The sequence below is a fragment of the Thermobia domestica genome, chromosome 7 (assembly GCF_964235325.1).
Source record: "Thermobia domestica chromosome 7, izTheDome1.hap1.1, whole genome shotgun sequence".
NCBI classification, from domain to species: Eukaryota; Metazoa; Arthropoda; class Insecta; order Zygentoma; family Lepismatidae; genus Thermobia; species Thermobia domestica.
The window spans coordinates 112,003,666-112,009,665 of NC_137460.1; positions in this window are offsets into that span (position 1 = coordinate 112,003,666).

Sequence of the window (6,000 nt, forward strand, 5' to 3'; positions counted from 1 at the left end):
ACGTTAGTATGCCGCCAAAATATATACAGGAAATTTAGTGTCTTGTGCTTGTATCCTGAAAATTTAATATTAAATACCGAAAGTGGTACTATGTAGCAGTAGCGGTTTCTCTTAATGGTTGCATGTTTGTACAATCCTCCTCCCAATATTTTCAATTTTTATTTGTGCTAAATCACTTTTCGTTTTATTGTCAACATCATCTTTTCGTAAACAAGTACGTTTGAAACGGGGCTGGCTGGTTGCTTTCTGCTTGAGAGTTTGCGCAGTAAGGGGGGGGGGTATCACGCCGTGCACTGCCTCATAAGGATGCATATGCTTGCAGATCTTTTGCAAACAAGTCTACCAAACAAAAACAGCTTTGCCAAAACATAACGCTTTGGAACTGCAATTCTCCACCGTCCCTTACCCCTGCAGTATTGGTTGACACAATTCTCGCCTGAAGGGGAATAGTCTGTTCCTTTGTGACAGTGTTGCGTACCGTAACCAAGTCACTACAAAGGGGGGGGGGGGACTTGCATCTTGCCTAAATGCCAAGATTGCCAAGTGGTCATAGCTATTGGTTCTGTCAACCAAGTAATGTCAAGCAGCTATGGAGATAGTAAAGGCGACCCCGTGAAGAGTGAAGACAAATTGAGGGTGTCGATATTTAATACACTCGTATTTGAATGAGTAGAAATTTGGCAGCATAGATACAATGTTTTCCTTTTCATGTGTGTATGGGTGAATGGGAAAGTTGGAGAGCAGTTTTAGAAAAAAGAGCGTTCATTGAGGAAGGGGTGAGATTTTAAAGCGGGTAGCGGACTTTGTAGTGCTGTATGTTTGTGTGTGTGCATGTGTGCCGGTCTTTGTTGTTCATTGGAATATTGTTGCTGTAATTGCATAATTACGTGTCTGTCCCTGATATACGTGAACTAGCAATGCAGTAGCAATGAATTCAGTAACGTCTTTGTTGAATTAGCCGTTTTCGAAAAGAACTTCAGAGGCAAACCTACTTGTGAAAGACATCGGAAGACCGATTCCGACTTTCAATAAAACTCAAGTAATTAGAAGTCAGAAACGAACATTTAAAAGGAAGTTTAATCTCAACTTGTACGAACAGCATAAGTGGTTGTGAATGGGAAAGTAAAAATGCTTTGTTTTGTTTTCCCTGTTTGTTGTTCGGGGCGGGGGAAGATGCATGGAGTGAAGAAAGGTGCGGATATCCAGCATCTGCACGACAAAATAAATTTTAAAAAACATGAACATTCGTCAGCTTATATAAGACACGTTCTGTGTTGGGAAATGTGAATATTGTTACTCAACTAGATGCTGTTTATACACAGTCCATTGAGAATCACAATCAAAAAGTGACGCAAAACAGGTACGTGTTCAATATAATCTTCAATTGCGTTTGGTTTCGTGGCACCTTCGGATTGGTTTTAAGAGGGCATGATGAAAAACAGACTCTTCTTCAAATCGAAGCGTATTTCGTAGATTAATTACGGTAATTTCAGTGCAGAACTTGACAGCGCTCTCAAGAGTCATTTAGAAAGCGCAACAATTTTCAAGAGTACGTCAAAAATAATATAAATAATAATAGGGATTTCTTCATGGCATGCTTCAAGTATGCAATGGAGAAGTTCATTTTGTATGAACTATTATTATTATTATTATTATTATTATTATTATTATTTATAATAATAATGAAAAAGGAGAGGTCATCTATTGTACCCACCTAAAATTCAAAGCATGAGCCATCTTGCAGTCCTGAGCAACGTTGTTAGTCGAGACGGGAACATATAGCCTCGTTGCTGACGTCCCCATTAATCCCCCCTACTCATACTCATACTCAAAGTATGAGCCCCTACTGCGATGTAGTATGTATGATATAGGCAGACGAACGGACAAATGTAGATCGAATCATCCCATTAGCCTCAGTGCAGGACTGTAACTTGTGGGAGGCAGGGGGCAACTGCCCTGCCAAAGGAAGCTCCCCGCCGTTCGAGGGGGGTCCACTTTAAGACAAAATTATCTTACTCCATATACGATACGATCGTGAATTTATAAATGAAGCATCAAAGAGGTTCACTACATTCCATAAACAAAACAGCACACAAATGGTAAATAAAACAAAAATGGGTCATGGGCCCATTTCAGTAAAAAATGTCTACTATTAGGGGCCTTAGAAATAATATTTATTCGTATGCCTTTGAAATTTGTTAATATTGTCCCCTTAATTGATTTGTCATCTATGGAACGGGCCCAGGGGCCTCGCTGTGCGGGAGGGCCCATAAAGAGTAGGGGGCCCAAGAATTAGTAAAAACTTTTTCTAGGGTGCCCAAATACACGTATTAATGCTTGACCTCCAGAAAAAATCTAAATTACGGTACCGCACTGCCTCAGTGACGTTCCCCAAATATGAACACCAAATATATTAACTTAAAAATATAATTCATATTTATGAAATAAATATTTTATACGACAAAAATATTTTCCAGTGTAAAATAAATGGTTTTATTGTTGAACTTCACTTCCGATGCTTTGTGCGTTCAATTGCGGGAATTTCCCTAGCATTTCTTTTGCGACGGTTTTTTTTTCTTCAAAAATGCAGCTTTTTTTCACTGTACATCGAAATGTCCAGTAGCACGGAAGTTTCAATTCAGCACTTGAAATAGTAAGCGTTACGTATTTTTCGGAACTCTGAGCATTAAGCTTCTTAAATTTGACATAAATTTTTAGGCTATTGTTGGTGTTGATTCTACAGAATGCTTATTCGAAGAGTAGCAACAAATAACTGAATTAAACTGTTGTTGGAAAACCAAATTTTACTGAAGAATACTTGTGTTACTATCAAAGGTATCAAAAATAATACTAATAGTTTTACGAATGCACTACATATTTACTGGTAGTACCGGCACCTATGGCCTTAAACCCGTCAAACGTATGACGGATGTCTCGCGGCGTTGCAGAGCACACTATTCACAGAAAGTATTTTCTAAAGTAAAAAATTGCATATTTTACTTCAAATAGGCTATAAGCATAATCCATACATTAATTTGTTCTATAATTATCTCAAGCTAAAGTAAGTTTTTTTTTTTTTTTTTTTTTAATTATTCATTCAGTGCATTCAGAACCTTATAAAAGGTCTTATGTTGAATATTGTTGTATACTTTAACGTGAAAGCATCTAATTCGCCCAAACAAAGTCCAAAATCTGATAACATTCACTTTCAATGTGATCACCTTAGTTGTACCAATAATATACTAACGAAAAGCTCAAAAAGCCAGATGGGTTTTAAGGTGGATATTTTCAGGTGGGTCCAACCCGAAAAACCCCGGTAGAACACTTGATCCATACGATCTTTCGCCGGAGAACCAGATTCTAGCAAATTCCTTGATGTTTCACTTAGCAAACCCTTTGGAATTCCTTTAATGCCAAAGATTTATCAAGTAGCTTGCTAGTGGATGATGATGAGATGAAGGGTGAGGGAATTCTAATAAATTCCTTGGTATTTCACGGCACAAACTCTTTGGTATTCTTTCAATCTTTGCAATACTTAACCAAAGAATTTATTATCAGAAAAAAGGGGGACAGAGAATGATGAAGTAGAAGGATGCTAATGTGTGTAGGAATGTTGAGGATGAGAAAATAAGGAAATTAAAAAAAAAAAAGTGTTGTGTAAGCACGAAGAAAATGGAAATAAAAGAATAAAGTGCTGCTATGGTTATAAAAGAATATTGTTATAATTGTATTTTTTTAAAATATTAAATTGTCTTTATTCAAAATTGCTTATCCATTGGAACCATGAACCATATACTCTTTGAATGTGAACTATTTGATTCATTTAGAACTCAATTTCTAAATCAACTTTATAAACATTTAGGATGTGCTCCTTTTTCATATAAATACATTCTAGCAACAAACCAACGTATACCAATTAAGGCTTTAATACTATTTATTAAAAAAACTGGAATTTATATATATATATATATATATATATATATATATATATATATATATATATATATATAAAAGGATATAGTATACGTAAGACCGTCTGAGTTCCAGAAGAAGCTGGACGCTCATACTTTTAGGGATTATTCATTGAGTATCTACGAACTTAGAAAGGGGGTAACAAACCCACTTTCATTTACTTATCCACTGATACGAAAATAAAAAAGACCGTACATATTTGCCCTTGTACTTTATATGCTATAGCACATTACATTATATGCAACAAGGATTTTGGCCTGCATCATGATATAAATTTAAAAATATTTAACATTTTTCGAATCGAAATCAACAAAATTTATTCTAGAAAGTAAAAATAGAATGTTAAGCACATATAATGAAGACAACGCAGTGATTTAATTTGGTAACGTATAAATATATAATATGAAGTATCCTCGCGCACGGAAGACTGGGGGTTCTCATGTATACTATTACCAAAAAAACTATGTAAATTGATTCAAGTGTTATGGTTAGTACAATTTTTTACTGAAGAAGATTTCTAACTCACTACAATATTTGTGGAGCATTTATGGCACAAATTGGTTATTTCCTGGTGCCCTTCTTTTTTTCCCAGCACTTTTAATAGTGAAGAAGACAAGACAAGACTTTTTTCTTCATTATTACCGTTAAACATTCTATAATGTAATTATCTTGGGAAATTATAATAATTGTCTGTTTATCTTGCTGTTAGCAACTGTTTATCTTGCTGTTGCGTTACTAAACAAATCTTCCGAACTATACAAAATATTTTCATTTCTAACGAGTGATTTCTACGAGTTACAGAAATGTTGGCAGGAAGAAAACCTTAACAAGTGGTTTTAGATTTTGCTCTTCATGGCCGTATAAAGGATGTAGCATAAAGAACCAACTTTTGAAATACCCGCCATTTTTGTTCTAGTAAGTTGGCAGCCCTGAACGTTACACGATTTTCATCTGTTGTCCTTGTGGTTAGTAGTCACGGAGCGCCGAATAGTACATGATCGTTATCTGTTTTCGGTACGGGTCGGAATGGAGCGCTTCTCGGCGGAAAAGCGTATTGTCATAATGAAAAACTTATTACAAATGTGGTGACAGGGCCGTCATTTAGGTGTGGCAGGAGGGGGGAACCCCCCCAAGAGTTTGAGGAATATATATACTTTAATCGATTGTCTACTAATAAAATAGTACAAAACGTGAAAATCTTATGTCGGCGATGCTCTCGACTGTGATGAAGCGAAGACTGAAATGACGCCCCTGGTAGATGTATTATAGTCTTTTGAGTTTTGAGTCCGGACAGTTTTCGGAAAATTGAATGAAATGAAAGCTTTGAGTTTTACGTCCCACAGTTATGCCGGTTAGATGATGATGAGTAATGAATGAATTGGTGGAATCAAGAAAGTGGGAGGAAACGGGAGAACACCGAGGAATCCCAGGCACACGGTGTTTGTCCACCACAAAGTTAACTTGGCGGGAGCTGGGATCGAACCCAGGACCCCAAGCACCATAGGTGAACGCTCTACCACTGAGCCACCGCGGCCCAACAGTTTTCGGAAAAAGCTTTTTGACAATGTGTACACACTAGGCTACATCATACACGAAAAATTTCTCGCTCCTGAACTTGTTTAGACTATATGACTCACATGCTTATTCTATATAAACTATTGTCTCCTCCAAGATACAGATTTACGCAAAGAAAAGTTGTACAGATACTAATCTGGAAAGTTAATTCAAAACTGATGCTGTCCAGCTCCATAATTCTTTGCTTTGGAATTCGATAACTTATCCAGTGATGGTGACAACTGATCTGATAAAACTCTGGAACTATTGCAGTTATTTCATGCATTGCTTTTCATTATAGTGTTATGTAGTTTAGTGGCGTTTGGATTCATGTTTACGAGTGCCATGAACAGTAAATTTCTAACACAGTTTCTTTTTACTTTCCTGGACAGGATATTTTCTGTATAAGTAAAGTTGCCAAATTTATTTATTTATTTCATTTTCCGCCGTAAGAACTTAGCGTTCATGGCTTCA